At 42.9% G+C, this 16,470-nt stretch overlaps 1 protein-coding gene and 1 long non-coding RNA gene across 2 annotated transcripts in view; one reads left to right on the top strand and one right to left on the bottom strand.

Moving 5' to 3' along the window:
• Positions 1-71: 71 nt before the first annotated feature.
• LOC128807484 (uncharacterized) lies at positions 72-3,478 on the bottom strand. Its single transcript, XR_008437171.1, has 4 exons — positions 3,352-3,478; positions 2,318-2,464; positions 241-333; positions 72-130 (listed from the first exon to the last, which is right to left on the bottom strand). It is a non-coding gene; the product is annotated as an uncharacterized LOC128807484 (long non-coding RNA).
• Positions 3,479-12,090: 8,612 nt separating this feature from the next.
• PIK3CG (phosphatidylinositol-4,5-bisphosphate 3-kinase catalytic subunit gamma) overlaps positions 12,091-16,470 on the top strand; it is a 33,097-nt gene continuing 28,717 nt past the window's right edge. The window contains exon 1 of the mRNA XM_053977930.1: positions 12,091-12,312. The gene's annotated coding sequence lies outside the window, so the exon portion shown is untranslated. The remainder of the gene's footprint in view (positions 12,313-16,470) is intronic.

Here is a 16,470-nt window from a genome sequence, read left to right as displayed (position 1 = left end):
AAAGCTGATAGTGTGCATGATCCAGGATTGCATTCTTGGATTTCCACAGGCACTGACGTACATGTGCTCCTCCTCCATTTTCTAAACATTAGGTGTACTGAGTTGACACAAAGGAATTCTTCTGTATCCACTACAAGCAGAAAAAATATTAAGTGCCAGTAATGAGAGATTAATCACATTTCACCCAAGACAAATGGAGATCACTATCAATATAAAGCAAAGGGAGAACAAAAGACCTACCATTCTGAACAGATAGATGTCTGTCACTTCCCTAAAGATTTTTTGACAGAATGTGGGCCAACCATGGGCTGTACAGATGTTCACTCTGGTTACCTGTGGGAAACACAGGAAGATCCTGGAATCAGGTATCCTGTGTGCCAGGACAGGCAGATGTGTTCCAGACCATTCATCTGTGCACAGTAAACCTCCCTACACTGAGTGTTGCTCTGAAAATAAGGCCACTCTTAGGGCCTTCCCTCTTAGGGAAACCATGCTTCAGTTAATGCTAGACAGCTGCAGTGTACATATTTGTAGATTGCTGTTAGCAGCTGGCTAGCTGTCTGCAAAGACTCCAATAATGCCAAGGTTATTTTATTAACACTGAATAACTTAATAAAAGGATTTGGTTATGTGACACGTGGCTGTAGGAGCACATGCAAGAAAGCCAACCCATTGAATACAAACCATAAACAAGCTACCTGTCATAAAACAAACATCAGACAAACAGTAATAACACAACTGACTGAAAAGGGATGGAAATATGCCCTCTTCATTGCACAGTGATATATTCCTTCATCATAGTCTAAAAGGTTCTCATCTGAATTCTTTTCATTTGTCACCACAAGGCTGTGAGCACAAGATATTCCCTGTCTGTGTTACATCCCTGCCTAGTTCCTGTGAGTAATTTATTTCCTAGATGCCTGTTCTACATCACTGATGCCTTAATCCCAGCTCTGTGCATAGATTTCCTCCTTCTCCTGATAGATACTTTGGAGGTCACTGAAAGCAGCAGCAACAGAGAAGTCATCAGCTTCACTAGTGTAACAGGCAGAACTCTCCTGCCTTTGGCCCAGCTCTCTGGTCTCCCATCACTGCAGAGTGGCTGAATACAGTAAGAGCTGTTCCCCCACATGGGACAACTTATGTGCCAGCACTGTCCCCTTGTCTAGCAGGAACAGACTGAAGGCAGGAGAATGGCCTTGTGGAAAGTCTTTGGCTGAACATGTCAGCAAGTAACACCACTCCAACCAAATGTCAGATGTTTTCTCTTTCTAAAGGGAAACAACCAGCTTCTCTGTTTTCCTCTCTCTTTCTTTTCTTTAGGACAAAACAAAGTATACAGCAGACTTTTCTTCACCATAACTCCACCAAGTGAGTGCTGAAGAAACAGATTTCCCACCAGTTCCTTGCACTGAGGCTCCCGGTGAGTTCCAGCTCTAACTGATAGAAATAAGTTATTGTGCCCTCAGTGGTATTTGGGACTTCTTCCTAACCAGTGAAGGGCCAAGAACATCTGCACCTTAGCAAATACAGTCCATCTCCCATGGCCAGTGACTAAGGATGGGAGGCAGGGAGGGCCGTGCTACCAACAACTTCAAAGGTGAAGAGCTCATCCTTCTACATACCCACACAGAATTTCTGAAAGTCTTTTTATCCAAGGAGGCTTTTTGGGGCATTGGTATTATTCTAAATATATTTGAAACTTATTAATAGAGGCCAAACATTTTGAAATTTTATCTTTCAACTTAGAGATGGATGTTTCTTTAAAAATTAAATTTGCTCCAGAAAAGTCTAGTATTGAAGGTAACTAGTATTGCTGGCTGCATACCATTTAACTTCGTACTGTTCATCAGAAACTGTGGCATCTCCTTTTTAAAATATCATTTCCCATAAGTCAGCATGCAGTTCCACCAGTATGCTTTTCATTCTTTTCTTTGAATACAGTATAACTTGATCATTTTCTCATGTTACTGGAAAAGTATTTATAATGGTTTCATAACCATTTGATTTCTTTTACTGAAGTTGATAATATTTGCTGTATCCCTTTTGCTAATATCTTTACTAGGATCTTTACATCTGAATTTAATAATTTGTCCTGGACTGTGCCTGTCTGTGATAATAAATCCAAGGATAATTATTATCTTATGAGCTTGAATAGAAGCCATCCCACCAGCAATCCGCTGGTGCTCTGAGGGTGCTGAGTTTTACCATGCTAATGGTAATATTCTGGCAGATAATATTCTGTCATAGATATCCCATTGTGTCTAATAACTGAAGTGACAGTAGATTTCATTTAAGAGTTTTCAAAGACTTTTACCTGAGAAGCTGTGAAGCAAAGGTGGCTGCACAAAAGCAGATGGTTTGAAGAAAAAGGCTAGGCTTCCATCTGATGCCCAGCAACACACATGGCTGGCTCAGTATTCCTGGTATCACTCATGCAGAGCTTTGCACTGGTGATGGTTATCTGATTCACACAGCAGGAGAAATAAAGTTGTTATGTTCCTCAAATGTAGCCATTTGAGCAGAGAGAAGGGATATTGCAGGGCTTACAGAAAGGTTTGATAAAAGCATGGGTAGTGTTGGGTACAAGGAAGGGAAACATTTTGTAGAAAATGAAGTCAGCAAGATGAAAAATTTGAAATTACAAGGGAAATTACAAGGGAGTCGTCAAGATTCACATTGCTGGAAGATTATAGAAGTCAGGACGTGTGAACCAGCCCCAGCATCAGCAGCCACCCTCTCAAGCAGTGCTTACTTAGTCCCACAGGGACAATTTCAGGCCACCCTTGTGTGTAGGTGTTAGCGTCCTGAAGATGTCAGAAGCTTCACTGGTCCATGTGGCACCCCTGGATAGGTGAGTTTTTCTGGGCACCCCTAGCTCTAACCCCCAGCAAGGGCAAGTTTGAAAAGTGTTTGGAGACCTCAGCTCCCATGTGAGCTCCTTAATCCAAGCTGTCTGCTCATCTCTGGCAAAGCCTCAGCTCAAAACCTGGTAGGCAGCTGAGAGGCAGCTCTGGCACACCACCTTGAGCTCTCCCATGAAGCCTGTTCTCCCTTTCCTGTCTTACTCCTCTCTGCCAAGAACTGGATATCCAGAATTGTATTTAGATGTTTACATGACACAATTTACATGGTGAGTTGGTGGGATGTGAAAGCTCTGCTAACACTTGGTTTGGATGAAACACATGTAGCTGAAGCACAAATAAGTCAAAATCATTGTCACCAACTCTCTTCCAGAAACAAACACTTTGTATTTCCATATCCTAAGGATCTTTAATTACATAGATATTAATGACTGAAACCAGAACTAACTATGAGTTAGGTTAACTATGGGTTACACTGCTGGCTGACTTTTGGGCAACTCTGGTGAGTAACATCATTCTCCACAACCCGTGGGTGAATCAGGGACAGGTGGAGGCAGAAATCCAGAGCCCTTCCCCGCTGTGTCTCGGCCGGGACAAAGCCCGGTGATGTTCCTGCCGGCCCAGCAGGTGTCACCACAGCACCAGGGTCCCTCTGTCCCTGCGCATGACGCAATGCCGGCGCTGGCCGGGCGGCGGTGACGTCACACCCGCGGCCGGTGACGCAGCCATGGCGAGCGGGCAAATGCCACGGGTGGCTCCGGAGAGCAAGAGTTTGTAGGAGCCGCTTGGCTTTGTGCCTTTTTGCCCGGCCACTGCTGCCATAACTTGCGGCACCGCAGCAGGGCAGTGATGGCTGGGAAGGGTCGGGAACAAGGCACGTGCCCAGGAGAAGTCACCCGCTTAATTGCCTCGGCACAAAACTGGGGGAAAGGGGCATGTCCCTGGGTGGGATGGCAGTTCAGAGAGATCAGGTAAAAAAGCTCAGCTACAGTGATGTCACAGAGGGTTTGTGGTCAGCTGAAAGGTCTGGATTCATGCCAGCCAGTGTACTCCTCACTGATATACCTCCAAAGGCTGGTCTAAATCCTCCTCCATCGCTGAATCTGGACTTGTTCTCAATTTTCTAGCAAATTTCATCGCCAAAAATTGCACATATACTTCTCCAAGCACATCAAATGCAAGACCTTCCCTTCTCCCTGGCTGCAGGACCTATGATGGATTTGCATATCTCAAACTCCACAGCATTTCAACGTACATAATTTGGTTAAATGAGATTATCAGACTAACTCAAACCCAAACAGCTGGTTTCTTCCCTAATCACTAGTGATAAGAATCCTTGCTTTTTGTACTCCTCCTTTCATGGAATTAAGGCTGGAAAATAGGGTAATGCCAAGTTCCTTTGAAGTGACTGCCAACACAAACACTGCTACCATTGCACGTGCATCCTCTGTGCACAAAATCACATCCTTTCTGGACCTTCAGTGTTCTTGGCTCCACACTGTTCAACCCTTAACTACCTGGAGCTCTAAAATATATTTATTCCTGTGGCACCCCTCAATGGACCATGCATCACCTAAATAATTCTTTTGTTAAGAATGCATTGTATAGTCGTGGTTCTCCATATATTTTATCTACCATGAGTTCCAGTGAGGTTAGTTCATGGTACTCATGGTAACTCATGAGGTTAGTTCATGATACCATGACGCTGTTGAGCAGGATGGGAACAGAGAACTCCAGATCAGAAGGCTAAGCAAATGAACTCTGATTTATTTCAAATGTACCACTCTATATATAGAGAGCATTGAGAAGACTAATTTCATTGGTCGTAGAGTAAAAACATCTCACACCATTGGTGTGCAGTGAATGACGCACAGTAGCAGAACATATCTATAAACAATGTGAATAACAAGATAGATTAGAGAATTATTTACATTCTTTCCCAACTGCTTCCCAGGCTCTCGCCTGGTTAGAAAACCTTTCTCTTTCTCTCTGACTGAGCTGAGAATACCCACAATACCAGAGCATCTCACAAGCTAAATCTTGGATTTCAGATCAATCAGCTTTTGATGTGCTTTCACTCTTAGCAGAGGGACACTGCTCTGAATATCTTGCTGTTTGTCCAGGTGAAACTGACTTAACTCAGCCAACACTGTTCTTTCCTGAGCTTTTAACATGCCCAGTCAATTCATGTACTGAACAGTCAAGCCACGGTCTTCTGGGTTGCTCCCCCTCATTGGCAACCTCCTGGGTGCAAACACTTAACTCCGAAACTCCCAGCAACACCTTTTCAAATGTCCATTTCATCTACAACCATTGTGATGCCAATTACTTGAAACAGAGGCAAAAACAATGAAAAGTAAGATTCCAGGTGTGGTTGCCACCTCCAGTGCTCAGCCTGTCAAGACAGCAGTCACTAAACTCTTCTGGGCTTCACTTTTTCATAGAAATCTAAGAAGCCCCATTCACAGGTGTTGGAGCCCAAGGGACCATGTAGTCCTGTGCCAGCAGGTCACCCTTTCGCAGAGAAGCTCTGTAGCATTGATCCTCATTCATAAGGACCAGTGTCCCACCACATCTGCAGCCACTCCTCAGGGGCAGTGCCTGCTATCCCAATACCAGCAACTTCTCTGCCTAAAACAAGCTCTGCGATGTAGCATTTTGTAATCACTGTTCTGGAGGGATTTTCAAAATGCAGTCTTCAAAGTCACTCATTCATTTGGGTTTGTTACACATCCCTAATACCAATAATTCCTCTATGGTGTGGTCTTGTCCTCTTCCTCTGGATATAGCAGGACCTTCTACACATTTATTTTACTTTCTTCTCTTTAATGGAATCTAGGAAGAGTCCAAAGCCAATCTGGAGTATTTTAAATCATCTGAGATCAGAAAGGAAATACTATCCTAGGATCCTCCCATGTGTCCCTCATCTCTATACGTTTATTTATGGCAACCTACCACACCCTTTTAGGGTACTGTTGCATTTTGGAAAGACTGCAGCATCTGTTCTATCCAGGACTAGGTTACTCTATTGAAGAAGGAAAATCACACCATCTCAGCTAAAACATTTCATTGTTGGAGACACAACGGGAAAATACTGGGAAAGAACATCAGCTTCCCAGAGAAGAACAATTGCTCCCTGCTGGGATGAAACACAAGGCTCCTGCATGTCTGCCTCATTATGTGAATTCAGGAAGACTTCCAGTAGCTTCTGAAATGCATCAAAGAAATTCTGAATGTTGTTCATGAAATTATTATTGTGGGCTATGTCTGTTCAGTCACTGACTGACAGCCAGATGAACAACTATAAAGAGATCCAGCTCAATGCCCTGCCTTTTTTCAGCCACACAGGTGCTGCAGACAAGCTGGCCTAACCTGACCAACGTAATACTTGGGGTCAGTGTTCTACATGCCCTGGAAAACATGATCAGGCCAACTGACATATTTTAACTTCAGAAGTAGGAGATATTAAAGGTTTCTATCACACCTAAGTAGTGTAGCAGGTATCCAGCTGATACGTGAGGTAGCATGACTCTGAGTCATGGTGCAGAGACTGACATTGCTACATTCCCTTTGAGCTTTGAGGTGCAGAACTGCAACCCAAAGTGTAGATCAAGGGAGAATAAGACACATCTTACTTTGTGGAGAGTGTGAAGAGCAGGCTCTGACCAGCACTTTGCAGCAGTTACTGCCTTCCACAAATGACTGGGATATGTCCCACCCAAACTGGGCTTAGTTACTATGTCCTCACCTGCTGAACAGCTCAGGCTTTAAACTGTGAAATACTGAAGAGGCTTTGGAAAACTTTGCTGGAGATGCCTGGCTTTCCACTGCTAGCAGGAAAATATACATTTTATAGATAATGCAATATTTGTGATGGTAACTCAGGGAATACTAAAATACATGGGATGTCTGGCATTACCAGCTGTTTTATCTGGGCTGTGTTTCCATGTTTGTCTTTAACCACCTCTGGCTGACATAGAAAATGGACAGCCATCTATAGAGACCAGACTGACACATGAGGAAGCACTAATATCCACAGCATAATGCTGTTCTCATTTTGTGTGTAAGGGTTGATGCTTCCCATGTGGAAGTTTGGTTCACAGCTTTTCTCAGCTTTCTTTCTAGGAAGCAAATATACAAAGTTCTAGGACTGAAAGTGGCTTTTACTTATCATGGTGGTGCTGGCTGGCCAGGCTTTGATTTGTCTGTAAACCCAGAATCCAAGGACAGGTATTTATCTAGCAAAGCTACCCTATGATGAGGTACCATCTCCAGTGTATGGAGTGTTGTCACAGATGTGAACCCAGCACCCCAACAGGATTCCCAGATAGGATCCCCAGCCTCCTCCTGAAACAGACCTGCCCGCAGGCTTCCTGTACAAGGGATTCAGCATTTTGGAATGAAATCCTGTTATTCAGTCCCCAAAATCCCCTCAGATGTGGTGATCTGGACACTCTGCTAAGGCCACCTGTCTAAGTTTAAAGCTGTTGGAGAAGATTAAGGGTATATTTCCAGAAAAGACCAGGCTGGGAAGGAGCTTTCTTTGTAGCCAATTTTGTATTCAACTAAACTCCGTGGAACAAATAGATCTCCTTAAATATCTTTTCAGTATTCCTGAGTATTATGACAGCTGATCAATTAGCCTGTGGGGCGCCTGAGACTCTAGTAAGAAACATATTTCTGTCTAAAGGATATGTTGCTTTAATATACAGAGAGAGGCAATGAGGTAATTTAAAGGGAAATAATTTTACATTAGTCATTTATGAGAACAAAAATACAGAAATCCTCTGATAAAAGTCTAGCCTTACATAACTCCTATGTAATGCAAATATGTTTACCTCCTCACACACTAAAGGTTGCACCAACAAATGAATATACAGCTGAGAAAATTTTTAAAGATTAAGAGCAATAAATATCAGGACCGAAAGACAGCACAGCAACACAGTTCAGAGAACTTGTCTAGAGAAACCTCATAATGTATTGGCAAATTAGACTCATTATCTTCCATGTCAGAAACTTTCAGAGACAGAGGAATTCTTGTCTGTACCTTATACTAAAGAGCACTTAATATAACGCTATTAGACTAGAGGCATTGTTGGTATTGGGAACTCCTATTCTTTATTTTTCTATTTCTGACCTCTTTCATTTCCTCTGTCATGTCCCACAAGATGATGCAATATTGCATCACCACCTAATACTGAGACCTCCCTCTGTCAGCAGCCATAAAAACTTTGGAGTTTCTCCACCCCTCAAGAATAACCAGTGATCTTAAAGATCTCTTTACACACACTCTGCTACCACAACGACTGCATCTCTCTCTGACAAACTCATACACGTCTGAACAGACAAAAAAAAAAGGCATTCAAGCCAATAAGAGGTATTATGTGAATTTTACATCTCAGCTGAAGTGTGTATGCATGTGGTACAGAGGAAACAGCTTGCACTCCCACCCCTGTGCTTTAAATACCTATTCTGAAGTATAGCAGCCTAAATCAGTAAAATGGGAGACAAAGTCTTCAGCAGATGTATCTCAGAAGGCTTCTGAACACCTGCTGTTTCCTGTTTGCAAGCTTAAACTGTTTGAAGTGAGGGATTTTGTGCAAAATCTCAATCACCAGGAGCACCAGTCTATTAGGAGGAAAGGAAAGAGTGGGTATTTCTTGGAGAAGATGGGGAAGAGATAGGAAAGACTCATCTTTTCCTTGTTAGAGATTTCCTGACTCTGCTCTGCCTATAGACGTTTACAGCAATCATTTCTGGATCAGGCCACAAGGCTTCTTTCATGCCTGGCAGATCTTAAAAGATTCCCCTGGACCAAGCTTCTAGCTGGGAACCAAGTTCACGTAGGAGACATCTCAGAGAGGACTTAACTGCCTACAGAGGGATGAAGACGAACCCCCTCCTTAATTTGCTCTTCTGGATCCCCCTATTTCCCCAAAGCATTCTCCAGCTTCCCCAGGCAATGACCCAGAACCAGCATCAGTAGAGCTGCCTTTCCCATGACATAAAGCTGTGAATGGAGGACAGATCTGCAGGCAACACTTATCTGTCAGTTACATCCCTTTCACAAACAGCTACCATACCTAGAACATGATGCAAAAGCCAAACTAAAATTCAGCTCACTCCTCCTCTGCTTGTTGGCAAGTTATAGCAAGAAGAAAAGCTTATTTTTGATACCAAAGTTACCATGTGATTGTGCATATCGACAAATCAATGACAATGATGTTAATACAACTGATCACATATTTGTATGATCCATTTTCACAGCAGAGCTGTAAAATAAAGGGATTCTGTCAATTTCTTTTAAATCCTCCCCTGAATGCAACACAAAGAGTTTACAACACAATTAGAAAATTCCAGCTTATAAATTCTCCAAGAAAGGAGAAGGCTACCTATCATTCCATCAGGATGGACAATGTATCATACAATGGAGTTTTTTCATTTTCTTTACATAGAGAAGCAATTAAAAAACTGAATGTAGCTATTGCTGAATTTAGGCAAGTAGGCTTTGACTTTGTTGTTACAAGGCCTACAAAGCTTCTGCATTTAATTTTTTTTTTCTCTGCTGGCAATATAGAAAATAAAAACCAACATGAAGTATTAGATACTATTTCCTAAATTGCAATGAATCCAATTTGTCAATGATAACAGAACATTTACATCCAACATGTGTCAGTACATAAAGTTGTTGCTGAGCATTTAATGTGGCTGTTATTCTTTATCACTGTTTCTCCACTAAACGACATAAAAACTGATGTTTGACTGTGCAGAGGACACAAAAGATACCATCTTACATTTTTTCAACTCCAAAACTCCCATTTAAAATCATGACAGCAATTTCTTGTCATATTTTTATTACAGCTGGTAGAGAAAGGAAATAATTGCATTTTGACTGCACCCTACAAGATTATATTAGCAAAATGATTGCTTCTTTGCATGACTAATTTTGATTAAATCAGCTTCATTTAAATATCAAATTGCATTCTTCACCTTTCTTCATTAAGCTATGGTATTCCTGACAGTTTTAAAGTTCTGTTTTTGATATGGTAAAATATGCATTTCAATTTATTGTGCAGGCTGTTCTTGACTAAAAAAAACAACCAACAAACCAAACGATAATTTATGGGAAAGGGTTTAAGTCACATATAGAAATTAACAGGAATAAAATAATGTTCAAATGTTTATTTCTAAAGAATATACAACCTATAAGAAGAGCATTCTCACCTACAGGAAAGTTTGTATTACTTGATTTGCCAAAAGAAGCAATAAAGAAAATAAGCTGTATATAGATGAGCTGAAGATTAACTGCAAAAATGTAATATTTCATTAACATACAAAATCCTGAAGAGAGCAAGATTTTCAGTTTACCAACCTTTCTCAAATATAATAAATAAAATAATTTATTCTTTCATTGCAAATAACACTACATTGACTTATAGCTACTTTAAAAATGTTATACAATTCTGGCTGAAATCAACACAATACATGTCATTTGCTCTGGCTGTAAATTATCCCCTCTATAATTGTCTTTTGACAAATGACAGTCTTTTTATTCAGCTGCTCAAATCTCCATATGTTTGTGCATCCCCAAATAAAGTCCACGGATTTTAACAGGATTAGTTGCCAAACTGGCTACACTTGTGTTCCTGGAGTGATCCATCTGGGGATCCAGCCAAAAACAACAACAAAAAAAAAGACTTCCTATTTTGATAAGGCTTTTAAATGTCTTTTAAAGCATTCAGTAATGCGATGCAAAGCTGAACTGCTTTGACAGATATTACCCATTGTACTAGGCAAAACCAAGCATGAAGTGAGTGTTCACTGTGTTTCCCCTATGCTGCACACACATCACATGGAAGTTGTTGAAGGTTTTTGCTTTGCTTTCACATAAAAAGGAACTTGAGGCCAGTACAGCTATTATGATCCCTTACAGACACAGTTCATTGTAATGTATATTCATTTTGAAACAGAAATTTCTCTTTTCTGCTTCAGGCTGGTATGATTCTTAACACCATGCAAATGATTTTTTTAGTCAAAAGAATCCATCCATGCTACAATAACAATTATCCAACTTTTTATAATAGCATCTGTACATGTAACATACTAGTTACTTCCTTCTGATATTTCCTTTCTATGGAAGTTAAGAATGTGTACCTAGAAAAATCATAATAATTTTTAAAGTCTTTGTGGCAACTTATGGTCTTGTAAAGTGTTCCCTGAAGATGTAACCTTATGTCAGAATAGTTTTCAGGGCAAGTGTGTGTACTCTGTGCCATACACAGTTCACCTGTGAATCTCACTGCAAGATCTGGGTCAAAAAAATGTCTCAACATAATAATGGAAAGAGTTTTGCTGTTCAGTCTGAACAAGAGCTGTGGAGACAGAAACACTCAGCTCCATTCAGAGCCAAACAGACAGCAGCCTGAATGGGGAAAGAGTGGTGAGGGGGAGTTGTTTGTTTGTTTGTTTGAATTGCATGTGAATGGTTATGCCTGAGCTGCAGTTGGAGTCTGGCACCGTAAGGCTGATGAATTAATCCTCCTGCTGTGGGCAGCTTTGGCAAGGCCTTAGCTGGAATACTACTATGTCCAGTTTTGAGCAGTGCTTTCCAAAACCAATGTGGCCCAATTGGCAGGAACCCGGAGGCGAGCTACAGGAATCACAGGAGGTCTAAGGAACATGACCTAAAAAGGGAGATCGAGGACTGCCCGTCTGGAGATGGAAAAATAGTAGAAAAACAGTTAACACAGCAAATTCAAACAACAAAGTAGCTGGAGGGGACAGATGAAGAAAACCCCCAAACTGAATAACAGGAATAAGACGAGCAAGATGCTATGTCTGTAGGAGAAGAATTTTAATCAGACAGCATGAAAATCTTTGCTAAACAGGAGACCACCATGCTGAAGTAGGTTGCCATCTCCAGGGGTTTTTAAGGGCAGTTTAGACAATCTAATTTGTCCCTGCCCTGAGGTGTGGGGCTGAAGGAGCTGTCAGGTCTGGCCGGGCAGGCGGGGGTCGCTGCAGGAGTGCCATGGGCAAGCCGGCTGTGGGGCCCTGGGCAAGGAACACCTCAGGAATCTGCGCCAAGGGAGCTTTTGCTGCCGGTGCTGACACCAGGACACGTCCCGGTCCTGCGTGCCTTGTGCTGGCGACTAAGCCTCACCGCAGCTGTAGTGCTTTCACCCCAGCAGAGGGTCTGTGCGCTCCGGCTGATGCGGCCGGGCCGGGGCCGGGCCCGGGCGCCCGAGGCCGCGGCGGGGCCGGGCGGGGCGGGGAGGCCGCGCAGCCGGTTCCCTTTTCGCCCGGCGTGTGATTGGCGGCGGCTCCGGAGCTGCCTCTGCCGCCGGCTATGGAGCCTCCCCGCCGGCCCCCGGCCCGCGCCGCTTCTTTCTGAGGGAAACACCTGTCCGGAGCCGGAGCCAGTGCCGGTGCCGGGGCCGCCGCTGCGGTGAGTACCTCCTTGCCGGGGGCAGCGGGGGTCGCGGCGGATCCCGCCCCGGGCCGGCGCTGCCGAGGCCCGAGCTCGCAGGTGGTGGCGCGGCTCCGCTCCCCGCGCCGGCCGCGGGCGGACCCGCGCCAACCCCGCGCCCGCCGCAGGGCGCCCCCGGCCCCGGCAGCCCCGGCGGGGCGGGCGCGGCGAGGTTCGCCCTCCCGCGGGCGGCGCCGGCCGCCATCTCTGGGCCCGGGCGGTGGGCCGGGGGCGGGAGGGAAGAAGGGAGGGAGGCGGCCCCCGGCCCCGGCCCGCTGCTCCCTCCGCCTCCCGTGCGCAGAGCCCCTTCCCGCAGGGGTGTGCGGCTGGCCGGGGGCGCCCCGCGGTCCCCGCCGCAGCCGGCACTGCTGAGCCCCCCGTGCTGTCCGGTCTCTCGCGGCCTTGGTCCCGCCTCACGTCATGGCTCGAACAGGAGTTAACGAGTTTGATGCCAAACCCGCTGAGAAAGCTGTTGGAACGTTGAATGAAACAATGCGAAGTGAAGGATAACAGTAGACAGTTCTCTCGAGTCTTGAGATCTGTGAGTCAGCTCTGCTACAACACGGCTTTTAAACAATAACTATTTCCTCATACTTTTAAACAGTAACTATTTCCTCATCCAACAAATTTCTTGTGTCTGTCTGATACATGTGGACCATGAAACCTTTCCACACGACAATTCCTCTGAAAGAATAGCTGAGGGCATTCGGGAGTTGGTTGCTGGTGCAGATTAGATCACGCTGTTAACAATTAGTGTTGGAAAACCGGGTCCAAGTTGACAGGCAGTGTTTAAGTAGCGAATGTGTCCGGGCAGGAGCAATAGCAGCGATCTCTGGGTTTTAAAACTCTGCGAAGTTTTAAACCTTGGTTCCAAGGTGGATTACTTTGAGATTACTGCTACATCACTTGTGTAACCCCAGTGAACTAGAACTTTGCCGAAATTCTTATCTAAATTTACAGAATCGGCTAGATGTTACTGTTTGTTCCAGGAGCCCCAAATAGATAACTCATATAGAATCTAAATGTGGTGAAAGCAGAGCATCCTGAAAATGCTACAGCTGTAATAGCAGTCTGATTGACTCCCCAACCTCTCAACCAAGCTGTATCTGCTGGTTCACATACTTTTGAGGAGGAATGTGGCTGCATTACCTGTAAAGTTAACTTGCTAATGGGAACCTGCACTGATTTATTTCCCATTCGAGCTAGTAGTTATTAGAGGATCTGATGAAGCAACTGAGTCAAGTGGTATTTTGTTGTTGTGTTGTGTTAGTGTTGTATCTTACCTGTGAAGTTCAGCACTAGATCACTGCAGGTGTAGGGAAGATGTATTCCTGTCCAGCAAGTGGAAAGTCATTTCCTACTACATAACAGTGTGGGCAAGTAGATGTAGTATGCTGCTTGGAAAACCTTGAGTCTTGTCATAGTAATTTTGTTTTTTTAAATTTATCTTTCAAGTAAATTTTGTCTAGAACTGTGAATGTAAGCTTTAGTGTTGTATTTACATAATGCATGCACAAGGTAATTCTTACTCTGGTAGAGAGTGCTTATTTTCTTGAAAATTAAGTTGTCTGGGAAGGAGTTCACACTAAAGTGAAAAGAATAATTTTGAAATAAGGTTTTCACGCGATGGATTAAAACAAAAGCAGGAGCTAATATAGAATAAGTACAATAGTAACTGGTAGAATTCTAACATAGTCCTAACAGAGCAGTCAAGATTGACAGCTATCCTAAATTTTTTGTAGCCAAACAAGTAATGCATGGTAATACCACATTGTCTTTTTGAAGTACCTTTCAGCCAGTTTTTTCACATAATTTAATGACTTTACTCATTAGTGTCTCTTCTAATCCTGCTGTGAATCATGTTTCAGTCTCAGTTATGCTTAACTGTACTGGCTCCATTCCCTTTCCTTCTCTTCCCTCACTTCCCAACCACTCCTGCAAGTGCTGAGTCACTGATAAAGGAACTGATCCAGATGAAAATTAACCAATTTTTTTGCTAGTTTTGTTATGATCAGATTGCTGACCTGCGTGATGAGATAGGAACACAACTGGAGACAAAGACTGCTTGTCTTGGTTACCTTTTACAGGCCCATCTTTTCCTTCTCCATTGGACCCCATCAGGATTTTTAGACCAGTGTAGGACAGTTCTTGTAATACAGGGATATTCAGGGTTGATGAGGCTCAGTAGAATTAGAAATAAAACAGAGTGATTTTTTCCCCCTTTTTGGGGTGTTTTTGCAGTAGAGTTTTGAAGTGTCAATACTGTAAGTAAAGCTTAGGCATGACAGAGGTTTTAGGAACTTAATATGAAATGATTTTTCATTATAAACATCATAGTTCTATGATTCATGTGGGCAAGGAAATATGGTTTTGCCGACACATGGATTAGCAGGAAATAGATACAATTTGGTGTCACCATAAGAATGCGTCATTGCAGACACAGATGAGAGACAACTGTCGCTCCAAGAACTTGCTTCTGAAGCTGAGGAAAAGGGGTCAGCGCAGAACTGGGGATGGATATTGGGTTGGAATGGACTAGACATGACAGGTCAGATAAAAGCCCAGATAAATGCAGGACAAAAGACAGCCTTGTATGGGCAAGGCAGCTACAGAAGTCCCATGCATTTTGTGTTGTGTCTGATGCAGTTTGTGGGGGGATATCTGAACCCACAGAAATGTTGCTCTACCTGCCTTTATAAGTGGATGAAAGTGTGAAACAACTGCATTCACTGAGAAATGTACAGGTTAGTTCTCTGCTCCATGACAGAGAGATGCTGCCTTTGCTTGTCTTGATGGTGTTGATCTATGGAGTAGTGGTAGAAGAGCTGTTTGTATGTATATATGTTTGAAGAATTAATCCATAAGTCCATGACTCAAGGAGCAGGCTGAGGACATTTTAAACCAGGAAGCTTTCCTAGATCTGCAGAACCCAATGAAACTGAAGTGACTCCAGGTTTAGTTAATGGGGCAGCACAATGACTTTTAGAGGAAGGACTCTGCAAAAAATCTATATAGCTTGTTGGCATGAAAAAAACCTTAATGCTAGTTGCTTATGTCTAAATGAAGAGAAATATATGACTACATTGTATTTTAGAATTGAGATGAGAGAAGAGCGCAGTGTGTAGTGCTGTGATGCCACAAAGGCTGTGGCTGTGATGAATGCTGACAGGTTGAATGTGGGTGGAGGATGAGTTTTGGAGGTGTCTTGGCCAAGATGGGTAGATTTCATGTCAGTAACAAAATGTTCAGGGTAACTTCACCACTACCTTAAGAAAATTCAAATACTGGCTTTAAAAGATAGAGGCATCTGGGACAGAGTGTGTTTCCCCCAAACTGACTCCTGAGAAAAATAACCTCTAAAATAAAAGATCTTGTCTGACAAGCAGAATGATGCTCAAAGAGAGAAGAGCTGTGTCAGTGGTGGAGGGTATTTTCTGCTTTTTAATCTTGGCAGAGTGTTAATCAACCTTGGCATGTTGGAGGCAGGTAAGATACTGTCAGATTTTTTTGCCAGTACAGAGGGAGGGGTTATTTTTCACATTTTTATAAAAATGTGTTGTATAAATAGGAAACATGAATGTATTAAAAAAAAGGCGCTTCACTGTAGGTAGACAACCTACCAGTTGTTTCATATTTTTTTCCTCCTTTTTAAGTCTCATCATTTTTGCATGATATCTACCACTGTAGGATTTGTACTGCCTGTTGCTCTTTAAAAGATCAGTATTTCACTGGAAAAGTCATAAGGAAAAAGGATGAAATTAGACGGTTTTCTGTCTTTTCTTTCTGTTTTGTACATGTTTTCTATAATTTTTTTTTTTTCTGTGGGGATTATTTTTTTTAGTAAAAGAACAGCACCTCAGGTTGTAGTTAACCACAAGAATTAGGGTTGAAAGTCTCTGGTTTAATTTCTTTCTGAATCTAAAGTGATCATTTGTAGTGTATTTCACTGTGTGTTTGTAATCATAAATGAATGAGTTAAAGATATTTGGGATAAGGCTGCCCAGTAGTTCTGCTGCTGAGGTTACCATGCAAGATCCTTGGCATATACAATCTCTATGAGATGCCTGTATGGAGACTGGCTTAAAAATCTCTAGTGAATTTAAGTTGGGAGTCCTCAAATGGCTATCACCATGCAAA

The sequence above is a fragment of the Vidua macroura genome, chromosome 5 (assembly GCF_024509145.1).
Source record: "Vidua macroura isolate BioBank_ID:100142 chromosome 5, ASM2450914v1, whole genome shotgun sequence".
NCBI lineage: Eukaryota > Metazoa > Chordata > Aves > Passeriformes > Viduidae > Vidua > Vidua macroura.
The sequence above is the reverse complement of the archived record's forward strand: the minus strand, read 5'-3'. Positions and strand labels throughout refer to the sequence as shown.